This window comes from Apium graveolens, chromosome 9 (assembly GCF_009905375.1).
Source record: "Apium graveolens cultivar Ventura chromosome 9, ASM990537v1, whole genome shotgun sequence".
In the NCBI taxonomy this organism is placed as follows: domain Eukaryota; kingdom Viridiplantae; phylum Streptophyta; class Magnoliopsida; order Apiales; family Apiaceae; genus Apium; species Apium graveolens.
Window position 1 is genome coordinate 46,438,641 of NC_133655.1, and position 14,359 is coordinate 46,452,999.

Consider the following 14,359-nt stretch of genomic DNA (forward strand, 5'->3'; position numbering starts at 1 on the left):
TAGGATCCCTATTCCCACTAGCATTATGAATGCTTAATTTTTCACATAGGGGGTTGAATAAATTAGATAAACTAGTGGGAGCCACTTATGAATAAAGACCCGATTCATGTAGTGTTTTAAAATGAAATTGAATATTTGCTAAGTGTTGTTATGTGTTTATCATTTACAGATTTACTTTGTACGTTATGTCTTCTGCACTATCACTCAGGAGCATACTAGATGCTCACAAATTGACTGGTCCTAATTATGCTGACTGGCTTCAAAACTTGAGAATTGTTCTCAGGATTGAGAAGCTGGAATACGTGATTGACTCACCTAAGCCTACTAAACCTGCTAGTGATGCACATAATGATGAACATGTTGTGTATCGTAAGTGGATAGATGATGCAAATATTGCTCAATGCATCATGCTAGCTTCCATGAACATTGAGCTACAGAAGCAACATGAGAATATGGATGCTCACACTATCCTAATGCATCTACAAGAGTTGTATGATGTGGCGGGGAGGACAGCTCGATATGAGATATCGAAGGAGTTGTTCGGTTGTAGGATGTCTGAGGGATCATCTGTGAATGACCATGTACTTAAGATGATCAATTTGATTGAATGTCTTGGACAACTTGGTTTTGCCATGGATGGGGAGCTGAGCCAAGACTTGGTCTTGCAATCGCTTCCGAGTTCGTTCTCGCAGTTTGTTGTGAACTTTCACATGAATAAGTTGGATGTCAGCTTACCTGAACTCCACAACATGTTGAAGACTGCGGAATCGAATTTTCCCCCTAAGAAGAGTTCTGTTCTTCTAATTGGTGAAGGTTCCAATCCTAAGAAAAGGAAGAGGAACCCTTCCAAAAAGAAGAACGTAGGTGAGAAAATGCCGGTTCCACCAAAAGCTGAAGACCCCAAGAGCAAAGTTGTTTGCTTTCACTGTAACAAGGTAGGGCACTGGAAGAGGAACTGCAAGGTTTACCTTGCAGAATTGAAGAAGAAGGGTAGTGAGACTACCGCTTCTGATTCAGGTATGTTCATGATAGAAGTGAATATGTCATTAAATCAAATTTCTACTTGGGTATTAGATACCGCCTGTGGTTCTCAAATCTACAATTTATTGCAGGGACCAAGGAGAAGTAGGACTCTTGAGGAAGAGGAGGTGATTCTGCTGATAGGAAATGGAGCCAGAGTTGCTGCTGAAGATGTAGAATCATTTCATTTACATATGCCTACGGGCAAGACTATTGTTTTAAATAAGTGTTATTTTGTTCCCTCGATTGTGAGGAATATTATTCCCATGTTAGACTTGGCTGGATTTTCATTTATCATTGAGAATAATGAATGTTCTATTCTTAGAGATAATATTCTTTATGGATGTGGTACTTTAAATAATGGTCTGTATAAATGTGACATAATTTACTTCAGATTGAACAAACTAATAAAAGAAAAGGGATGATGAAAATCTCACTTCATAGTGGCACTGCAGTCTCCATTTAGTAGACATGGAGAGAGGACTCCAAATTTGCTAGGAATGGTACACACAGATGTATGTGGACCAATGTCTAAGCAAGCCATGGGTGATTTTCATACTTCATTACTTTCATAGATGATAGATCTAGATTCGGATATGTGTTTGATGAAACACAAGTCTGAAGCCTTTGAAAAGTTCAAAGAGTATAAGTATGAAGTGGAGAAACAACCAAACATAGTATTATAACTCTTCGATCAGATCGAGGTGGTGAATACTTTAATGGAGTGTTTCTAGATTATCTCAAAGTAAATGGTATGGTCTCCCAGTGGACTCCTCCAGATTGGTATCTGAAAAGAGAAATCGAACTTTGTTAGACATAGTTCGGTCCATGATGAGCTATGCAAATCTTCCAGTATTCCTATGGGGTTATGCATTGGAAACCTCAGCATATTTACTGAATAAGGTGTATTCCAAATCTGTTCCTTAAACTCCGTATGAGATATGGAAAGAAAGGAAATCGAGTCTTAAACACGTTAAGATTTGGGGATGTCCAGCTTAAGTCAAGTAAGTTGACCCAGATAAGCTGGAATATCGATCCGTAAAATGTAGTTTTGTGGGATATCCTAAAGAGACTTTAGGGTATTACTTTTACACCGATCATCGGGTGTTTGTCTCCAGACATGCTACCTTCTTGGAAAAGAAGTTTATCCTTAAAGGAAACAGTGGGAGCAAAATTGAACTTGATGAAGTTCAAGAAGCACAAACTACTACGGATCAAGTGGAAACACTTGTTCTGACTGAACAACCTTTAGTGGAATAGCCCATTCATAGATCAGGGAGAGTGTCTCGCCAACCTGAGAGGTAATATGGCCTTGTCATTGAGAATGACAATGAGTTATCGATCATTGATGATGACGACCCTGTGACCCATAATGAGGCTATGAGTAGTGTTAACTCAGAGAAATGGCATAGTGCCATGAAATCCAGAATGGAATCTATGTATATGGTATACAAAAGATAGATTATAGCAGATGGCCATGTGGAGACCTTTAAGGCCAGCCTTGTGGCAAAAGGATTCAAACAAAGGCAATGGATTGACTTTGATGAAACCTTTTACCTGTAGCCCTGTTATAATCAGTTCGGATTTTGCTTGCGATTACTGCTTACTACAACTATGAGATCTGGAAAATGGCCAGATGGTTTTCTTTCCAAGGGAAATGAAAGCCTAGTGTGTAAGCTACTGCGAACCATATGTGGTTTAAAGCAAGCTTCTCGAAAGATGGAACATTCGGTTTGATGAGACAATCAAAAAGTTTGATTTTATCAAAAACGTAGATGAACCATGCGTCTACAAAAGGGTTAGTGGGAGCGCGGTAACATTTCTTATATTGTATTGAATTAGAATTGACACACATAACAACATAGCAGATCCACTCACAAAGCTACTTTATGAAAGTCACTTTGATCGTCATAAAGAGAAGATGGGTATTAGATACCAGAGTGATTGGCTTTAGTACAAGTGGGAGATAGAAAGGAATATGTCCTAAGTCCAATCATGTATTAAGATTTAGGAATAACCTTTTATGTAATCTGTTATGATTTCATTGATATTAATAAAAGACTTGTTTTGTTTTTATTACGGGCTTTATCTATTTAAGTGTTTAAAAAAGATATACCATAGTTTAGATTAAAGCTTTTTATGGATTATGATGAGATCATAATAGTGAGACCTAAAAGATGATAACTCTAAACTTAAATAGTTCCTGGTCGTAGGATTACTAACTGGTAATTAATAATCCGCAAAGATCGGTACATACTATGCTTGCTTCATTATGAAGGATGTCTGTTCTCATGGACATTTATGTGGTGACACTATAGCTAGTATGTAGGTGCTTATTATAGAATAAGTTCACTGAACATGACTTGCCCAGCTGAACAACTGATGGAGTTCACTCACGTATCAGCAGTTGTTCACATAGTGATAGTTGTATAAGTATCCTTAGACTTGAGGTCATCATAGTCATCTTGTGTACACTGAACTATGATTTGGTTTAGTTCTTAGTCTCCAGGGATAATTATTAGGGCTCTACTGGGTATAGGAATTTGTACACGAAGATAGTGTGTTGCGCCCTCCAAACCCGGGTCAGAAGTTTGGGGACCACAACACAAACACAATATATCAACCTGTATAAGAAATATTATTTATAATGACCCTGCTTCATAAAACCACGGATCGCAACAGGTTAAAGTATGAAAACAAGCCACAACCTTAATTATTACATCGTACCAAATCCCAACTAATTTAACTTACAATTGATAATAAAATCATTCTTACAACCTTGCTATCTCACTACTGCCATAAGCTCCTGCTAGCTTGATCAATCATAATCTGGAATCCTAGCTCGAACATTGAACTGGAAAACCTTGCTATCAACCGTATCCTTCTTAACTGTAGAATATATAAAAAGATTCGCAAGAGTGAGCTAACTAGCTCAGCAAGTCATATTATCAATGACTGAGGTTAGACAATAATAAATGAGATGATTCAAAGGAATCAAGTTTCTTGTTAAACAACCAATAGAATTGGATATTCATTTTAAGTTTTTAAAACCAAGGTTAGGCTGCTGATCAGTCACGCACTAACCCCGAGCAAAGCACACAGCAGTGCTCTAACTACTGGATCCAAGGCACACATTGGCCTAACTTGACCATCGATATGGTCTGACCACGAATCTGGTCCATACAAAGAAAACTATCCAATTCTAAAGCATTTCAATATGATAAACAATAGAATTCAATAAAACCAGATCATAATCAATAACCATAAAACATTTGTAAAAGAGCATGGTAAAAGTTCATAGTTACCAAAAAAAGGGTATGTCAAAATACATAAAAGAAGTGGCCTCCAGCCGGTAGGATAATCGGGTATTAGATGAATAGTGTTTTTCCAAAGTTTTAGTGCTTTGATATCATAAGGTATGGTTAAGTATAAAAGTTTTTGTATATATAAACAATTTTGTTCCAGTGTTTGGTATATGATGGATATATATTTGTGGAGTAGTATCGTATTTGTGTGGTTTAATATTTGGTAAATCCACAAGAAATGGTTCATAAAGAATAAGGCTTACGGCTCAAAGATCAAATGATGTGGCTCATGTTCAAGGCTGGAGGATTCAAAGTATTTCCAATATAAAAGAGAGCTATTCTGAATATTAACAATAGGTCACAAGAGAATTTAGAAATATTTGCAATAAATCTCGAGAAAGGTTTAGAAGTACTTGCCTTATCATAATTGATTCCAACCTCACTTGTACTTGTCTACGTATCTATTCAACCACCATTCATCTGTTTCTCCTATGCCTCGCTTCTAATCTCTGCTCACTTGCTGTATTTTCTACATGTCAATTCTATTTTCTGATCACCTGCTTCTCTTTCTTACGCCTTGCTTACTCTGCTAGGCATCATAAGTATCTATCAATATTCCACTCATACGATTCTGTTCAACACATACTTCTATCTACCCTTCGTTTCACCCAAATCCGATTAACGGATTAAAAGTTATGCCATAAAAAGTAATCATCGAATATATAAACTGACAGTCAATCAACAAGTCACACATAATACATCACGTAATCAATGACATATCATTTATAAAGACATTTCGGGTCATAAATAGGCTTTCTGGTATTTAAAATGATTTTTAAAACATTTTTCGAAATTAAAACGGGTCGTTGGATCAATTTCGGAATAATAAACAGGGTTCGGTTGGCCAATTCTGGCTCCGAAACAATTTTAGAATAATTATCAAGCCTTGAAAATAATTTTGAATAATATTTTAAAGCTCGAAACTATTTTTCGAAATTTTTAAATCATTTTTAAATAATTAAATTTAATTAAATAATTAATTAAAAATCAATTAATAATTAATTAAATCAATTAATCAATTAATTTTCGGATTAATTGACTAATTAATCAATTAAAAATTAACTGAAATTAATTAACTAATTAATTCAGATTTATTTGTGAATTAAAAATAATTTTCGGAATTAAAATAATAATTTTTAGAATATTCAGAAATTAAAAACGGATTTTTATAATAAAAATAAATAGGAAATATGATTTTTAAACATTTTTAAAACAGGAATCCAATTTTTGCAAAGTCTGGAAACTTCAGGGACTAAACTTCATCATCTACAAAACTACAGGGACTAAACTGCAATTTTGTAGTCCAGTCGCATCTACGAATTACCACAAGCTCCAGATCACATCTACGAATTACCAAAAACATAACCATGCAATCAAATCGATCTAACAATCCCTGAGTTGGCCGGAATTTGGCCGTGAAGTTTTCCAGTTTTCGGCGAACATCGGAAAACTTCAAAACACAACTCCCTTCTCTACAGACCTCGTTGGTTCATGAAACTTATACGACTAGATTGCAAATTTCACAGAGAACACAACCCACTATAACACAACATCAATCTATCACAGAATAAGAAACCCCCAAATTTCAATTAAGAACATTCATACGGGTTATAAACCCTAATTTTGAAATTCGAAAATCAAACTCAAATTTGAACATGTTATTGAACTCCAAATCAGACGTATGACATATGAAAATCATTAGGAAAACAAGCTCTACAACATGCAATCATCAAATCATACAAACAATCATCCGAACAAAAATTCATATTTTTAATAAAATAAATTCGAAAATAAATAAATTTTTAGAAAAATAACCTTGATTTCTGCACTGAAACAAAGCTCAGAATCTGATAGAACACTTCAAATCCTTCATTTTGGTTAGTCAAGCTTTGAAAACAGAGATCGGTAACGCCTTCGTTTTGCTGTTTGATTCTTAGAACAGTTTATGTAATTAGGGTTTTTCTCTGAAAATTATATAATTAACTATCTACAAATGATTTTGATATGAAATAAAATACGATAAAAGGCTATTTATAATTACGGAAAATTTGTATCCCGTTGGATCTTTCCGGATATAAAACGGTACGTTTATTTGTAAAAACTGATCCAAACGGTATCGGTTTTCAGGATAATTATCCAAATCAGTACAATTTATACTGCGGTCTTGGTCTCAGCGCCTGGTTACACGTATTACGAAGTGATAATTGGGATAGTTTAATAAAAAGCTCCCGTTTATCAAAAATACGGGTTTTATTGATTTACCAAAACGAATATTGTATCGAAAATGTTGCGCGGGACCCGCGCAGGACAAACCGTACGCCGGATCGAAAAAGTTGAAACATGGAATATGCTCGGAATATTACAATTAGGTTAGGAAGGAGTTCTCGAAAGAGTTTCGGGTTCCAAAAACGTAACAACGGTTGACGTCGGTTGGTTCCCGTTTTTATAAAATAGATTTTAATTACCCGGAAAAAGATTTTAGAAATTTCATATGATCCTTATAAATCCATAAACCAACATAAAAATAATTAGGAAGATATGACAATTATCTATATTTTATTTTGGACATATAAAAATTAAAATACTCAATTAATATTATTTTTGAATATTCAAGTACAGATAACACTTAACAATTAGCTCACAGAATAGATACTGAACACACATAATAATTATATAATAGCAAAAATAATTACACGATATATCCCGGATATTACATCCTTCCCCCCTTAAAAGGATTATGTCCTCAGAATCTCTAAGAAAACAAATAAGGGTACTTTTCTCTCATATCACTTTCTAACTCCCAGGTTGACTCTTCAACCTTTGGGTTTCTCCACAATACTCTTACTAACTTTACCACTTTATTTCTCAATACTTTCTCTCTTTCCTCTAGAATCTCTATCGGACTCTCTACATATGATAAATCTGCTTGAAGTTTTATTGGCTCATATTCTATTACATGCCTGGAGTCTGGATTATATTTCTTAAGCATTGATATGTGAAAAACATTGTGAATGTGCTCCATGTGCGGAGGTAACGCCAACTCGTAAGCTACTTTGCCAATACACTTTAGGATTTCAAAAGGTCCGACATATCTTGGGTTTAGCTTCCCTTTCTTCCCAAACCTCGTTAGTCCTTTCCACGGTGATACTTTCAATAATACTAAGCTTCCTTCTTCAAATTCCATGTCTTTTCTTGACTGGTCTGCATATTTCCTTTGACGATCTTGTGCGGCTATTAATCTTTTCTGAATAATTTCAACAACTTCCTTTGTCTGTTGCACCAATTCAGGTCCGAGTATTTTGCGTTCTCCTACTTCGTCCCAATATATTGGAGATCTACATTTGCGTTCATAAAGGGCTTCATAAGGTGGCATCCCAATACTGGCGTGATAACTGTTGTTATAAGCAAACTCTACTAGGGGTAAATGCTCGTCCCAACTTCCTTTGAAATCAATAGCACAAACACGTAGCATGTCCTCGATTGTCTGGATCGTTCTTTCACATTGACCATCCGTTTGGGGGTGATAAGCTGTACTCATATTCAGTCTTGTTCCCAAACATTCTTGAAAACTCTTCCAAAATCTTGAATTAAATCTTGGATCTCGATCAGATACAATAGACACTGGAACTCCATGACGAACTACGATCTCTTTCAAGTACATACGAACTAACTTGTCGAGCGAAAATCGTTCATTTATAGGCAGAAAATGAGCTGACTTGGTAAGTCTATCTACTATAACCCAAATGGCATCATAATTAGTCCTTGTCCTTGGTAATCCAACTATGAAATCCATGGTAATATGTTCCCACTTCCATTCTGGAATCTCCAATGGTTGTAGCAATCCGCTTGGTCTCTGATGCTCTGCTTTAACTCTCTGACAGGTATAGCATTTGCTAATCCATTCCGTAATTTCCCTCTTCATATTTGGCCACCAATAATTCTTCTTTAAATCTCTGTACATTTTGGTACTCCCTGGATGGATGGAATATCTTGAACTATGTGCTTCTTGTAAAATTTCATTTTTCAGCTCCGTTACTGGTGGAATCCAAATTCTAGAAGAAATCCTAAGAATACCTTGATCGTCCTTTTTGCGTGCACTATTCTTCCCATACTAAATGATTTATATCCTGATCTACTACCTCTTCCTGACACTTCTTTATCTTTTCTAACAATCCCGACTGAAAAGTTATACTTATATATTATCACTCCTTTTTGGATCATGCACTCTGACTTCCAATTCCAACTTCTAGAATTCCATAGATAATTCTTCTGGTACAGTCTCTATGTTCATTCTCTCTCCTTCTTGCTCATCTCTTGCCACTACATTTGCTTTTCCTAGAGAGTTCATACTTCAACTCTTGTGGTCCGTATATATCTCACATATTTCTCTATACTTATAATATTTCCCAATCTTTCAAAATGAATATTATTGTTGCTTTTAATTCCCAGTTATGAGTAGGGTACTTCTGCTCATAAGGTTTCGGTTGTCTGGATGCATATGCAATAACTTTATTGTTTTGCGTCAACACACATCATATTCCCTTACGAGAAGTATCACTATAAACTACCAAATCTCCCTGATGCTTTCAAGGTGATAAAATAGGTGTTATAACCATTCTTTCATTTAACTCCCCAAAGCTTTCTTCACCCTTCTCCATTTCATATAACCTTCTTGCTTTTCCTGGTTAACTTCATCTCTAATATTACAACTTTCAAGAAATCTTGCACAAATTTCCAATAATAACTGGCCCATGATAAAACTTCTTACTTTTGTTGGTGCTTCTGGTCTTTCTTCATTCATACTATCTTTAAATTTTTTTTTCTGCTGAATCCCCTTTTGTCTCCTCCTTACTGACTGTCTATACTAAGAATTATACCTCCTGCCATTAAAGTTTTCATCTGGTAAACTCTTTTTATACCGCTTCTTTCTTCTTTGACTCCTCAGCTATCATTGTATAGGTTGCATGGTTCTTCTTAATTAATGCAAGTATATCTTATCCAAATTCTTCCTTCAAAATTCTACTCATCAAATTTAAATATCACTGGTACATCAGTTCATCCCACTAACATTTCTAGAATTTTATAACAACAGTACTGAGTTCTAAAAATCATCTTTGATATGTCCATAAGTTCAATCTTCACTTGGTAATATACCCAGTCTTAAATCAATCTTATAAAAATACATTGCTTCGTTCATTTAGTTAAACAAATCATTGGTTTCGAGGTAACAGATATTTGCTCTTGAGATTAAACTTGTTGAGCTTTCGCTAACACATAATCTCACCCTTCCATCTTTCTTATTAACACATTGTGCCGGTGCACTTTAAGGGGGTACGCTAGGTCCAGTTGTTTTTTCTTTTAATCATCTCATGCGTTTGCTCTGGCAACTTCTTTATTTTATCTGGTGCCATTCTGCGCGGGGCTTTGAACACTGGCTTCATTTCACATACTAAATCAATCATAAACACATTTTCTTTATCTAAAGGAAATATTGGTAACTCATCTGGAAATATGTCTTGATACTGTAAAATCTTCAAGTTCGGTCTGCTCCTAACTCTTATTTATAATCGCCATAGCACTTATATTTTGGTCACTGTAATCTTAAATTATTTTTAACAAATTCTTTACTTTCCTTTATCCTTTAAACTTCTTCATGTTCTCCTTTGGCGTCTCCAGAACTATCTTCCGCCACGACGGTTTACCTGGGCATCACACTTGAATAGTTAATCCACTCCTTATCATAATATCAAATCTTCTTATCTCAAATAATATCAATTCTTTACATCTTAATGCCAGAAATATCGATTCCGTCATTGGTACTTACATATTTAATGACTGCACATTCTTAATTTGCTAGTCCTTTAGTCCTAAACTTATTGATTCGACAGGATAATTCATCTTATCAATAAAACCTTGAGAAATATATGATCAAGTTGCTCCCATATCTTTTAATACTTTAACGCATAAGGTATCCGCAATAATCTTCCACGTCATCACATCCATATTCTAAATAACATATCGCAAATTCTCGTTCTCGGAGACGTATCCCATATTGAAGTAGATTCCCTTAACTGTTAATGCATCCCGGGCTAGGGACAGTGATTTGTAATTTTCACCATATGCCCTTGTTTCCTTCCCATGCATGCGAGGTAGATGAGACTTTGCCCGCTGAGTGTATAATACGTTAACTTTTGTTTGAAAAACTCTCACAAGGAACAACGGTACAATGAAATAAATAGAAGGATTCACAATTTTAATAAACTTAGAGTTGAAGAGAAAGAAGAAGTAATGATTTGAATATGAATGAGACAACCACATTAGTACTGAAGATGGCCAGTCTTTCATACCGTGTGGCATACAGCACATGATTAGGTGGTGTCCCACCCGACTCTTTGTCATTCTGACAAAGTGTTTCATCATAACACTATTTGTCCCAATTAGAAAGCAAAACCCGAGGGGAACAATTAAATTTGAAAGGAATGCAAAATTCTCCGTTTTGATGTTATCAGAAAGAATTTATTAAGAAAAGGAGTTCATACATTTTTAGGAATTAAAAAGGAATATACGCTGAAATGTTGAGGACAAGAATGATACCATTGATCACCATCCACATTTCACTTGTATTCATCTTTCGAGTTTGATTGATCATATCCCAATGGAATCATATAATAACTTTAGAAGTATGCTAAAATTCCTTCGTAACTAAGCATTATGGTAGATTCTTACTTGTTAAGTCTCGCATCTGTAACGTCGTACCTACACGTATAATAGTTTAACAATTTGATCATAATGGCGTTTTTATCAGATAACCTTGAGTTTCCTCTTTCTAATTTGGAATAACCGTAAATCATTCAACATAACGATCATTTTATTAATAATATTCTTCCTTTAGAAGAGTCTGGAAATTTTCCCAATCTTCTTCGGTCATGCTCAGGCTTCCGTTTAATCAATGAATTCTTCGAACTCTGATAATCCCAGTAATTGGATGAATAGTTATTCCATACGCTGGTTTTGTTGTTAATCTTATCAAACAATATTTGTACCTTCTTGTTAGCAATAACCAACTTCCTCATAATCGCAGATTACTTCGTCCTCTGAATTAACAATACTAAATCTAAAATAATATCCTTCCAGCTAATCCGAGCCTTTTGACAAACAAGAAACTCAAGTAGTAACTTGACAACCGATGTTTAAAACTTATTTTATTCGAAAAGGCTTTGAGAAATATTGTGAGGAAAAATCTTTTTCGAAAACTTGTTAAAAATTTTGAAAATTTTAAAAATCACACCTCTGGTTGTCCTCACTATATGAGTTGGTTGTTGTCCTTCTTATGACCAAATACCAAGTTAAAGAACGATCACTCAAAGGTCCATTCACTTCCATTTATCTCCTCTCCTTCATTGGGGTCTATTACTTTCCGTAATCAATTAAAACTTCCGTTGTCGTTGCACGTTATCTTATTTGTAGCTTCACATTAAGGCTCCCATACTGGTAGTACCCCCGTTAACCACTTTGCAATCATTAAGTGGAACAGACTATCCCATAGTCAACAAGTCAGCTAATATCACATCATTACAACATCATTAATTTCAAGAAATCTTCAAATCCCTAATCTCCTCTAACCCTCTTTCTTCAACACTTATCTACTCCATTCCACAAGCTAGTCATGAGTGGCCTAATTACTAATAGCTTCTTTTAACCGGATACAGCCATCCTCCAGAACACTTGAATCTTCTTTCTAAACTCATTCTCACCTTAATTTATATCTCAATACTCACCGTTTACTGCCGCTATCGCGTCCCTTCTCACAAACGCTGTTGTTTCGGTAGAAAGGTTTTTAAACTAAGGATGTAGAATATGGTGTATAATAGACAGAAAAGATACATTCATAGTTGAATGTTCAAAAGAACAAGAATAAGCAAATGAAGGTTCTTGAATAGGTAGTCTCATATCGAGAGATGATAGAATAGCGTTGAATAACTTGGAGAGGCGCAACTGTCATAACAGAAAGTAATACCATTAATACTGATGGAGAACAAGGCGCAAATCGAATCTGGGAGAAGATGACGATCCTTAAACGGAAGGCTCCAAATGATCAGTTGATGCAGGGAAATAAGGATTTGCCATTGCCGTTGCCTGGATATCACGTCGCGAGTTAAGAATCCCGAATCGCAACACGAACCGTGCCGGAGACCTACTATACAGTCGCACTCAACCTCACGATGGCTTATCTTTCTATTTCCTATTCCTAATCCTAACCCTCTACCCGATCCCGACAATCTAGGCTTGTTTCAGTGACTTATAACATGTGGCTCTGATACAAACCTGTGGCGCCCTCCAAACCCGGGTCAGAAGTTTGGGGTCCACAACACAAACACAATATATCAACCTGTATAAGAAATATTATTTATAATGACCCTGCTTCACAAAACCACGGATCACAACAGGTTAAAGTATGAAAACAAGCCACAACCTTAATTATTACATCGTACCAATACCCAACTAATTTAACTTACAATTGATAATAAAATCATTCTTACAACCTTGCTATCTCACTACTTCCAGAAGCTCCTGCTAGCTCGATCAATCATAATCTGGAATCCTAGCTCGAACATTGAACTGGGAAACCTTGCTATCAACCGTATCCTTCTTAACTGTAGAATATATAAAAAGATTCGCAAGAGTGAGCTAACTAGCTCAGCAAGTCATATTATCAAAAACTGAGGTTAGACAATAATAAATGAGATGATTCAAAGGAATCAAGTTTCTTGTTAAACAACCAATAGAATTGGATATTCATTTTAAGTTTTTAAAACCAAGGTTAGGCTGCTGATCAGTCACGCACTAACCCCGAGCAAAGCACACAGCACTGCTCTAACTACTAGATCCAAGGCACACATTGGCCTAACTTGACCATCGATATGGTCTGACCACGAATCTGGTCCATACAAAGAAAACTATCCAATTCTAAAGCATTTCAATATGATAAACAATAGAGTTCAATAAAACCAGATCATAATCAATAACCATAAAACATTTGTAAAAGAGCATGGTAAAAGTTCATAGTTAGCAAAAAAAGGGTATGTCAAAATACATAAAAGAGGTGGCCTCCAGCCGGTAGGATAATAGGGTATTAGATGAATAGTGTTTTTCCAAAGTTTTAGTGCTTTGATATCACAAGGTATGGTTAAGTATAAAAGTTTTTGTATATATAAACAATTTTATTCCAGTGTTTGGTATATGATGGATATATATTGGTGGAGTAGTATTGTATTTGTGTGGTTTAATATTTGGTAAATCCACAATAAATGGTTCACAAAGAATAAGGCTTACGGCTCAAAGATCAAATGATGTGGCTCAGGTTCAAGGCTGGAGGATTCAAAGTATTTCCAATATAAAAGAGAGTTATTCTGAATATTAATAATAGGTCACAAGAGAATTTAGAAATATTTGCAATAAATCTCGAGAAAGGTTTAGAAGTACTTGCCTTATCATAATTGATTCCAACCTCACTTGTACTTGTCTACGACTCTATTCAACCACCATTCATCTGTTTCTCCTATGCCTCGCTTCTAATCTCTGCTCACTTGCTGTATTTTCTACATGTCAATTCTATTTTCTGATCACCTGCTTCTCTTTCTTACGCCTTACTTACTCTGCTAGGCATCATAAGTATCTATCAATATTCCACTCATACGATTCTATTCAATACATACTTCTATCTACCCTTCGCTTCACCCAAATCCGATTAACGGATTAAAAGTTATGCCATAAACAGTAATCATCGAATATATAAACCGACAGTCAATCAACAAGTCACACATAATACATCACGTAATCAATGACATATCATTTATAAAGATATTTCGGGTCATAAATAGGATTTCTGGTATTTAAAATGATTTTTAAAACATTTTTCGGAATTAAAACGGGTCGTTGGATCAATTTCGGAATAATAAACAGGGTTCGGTTGG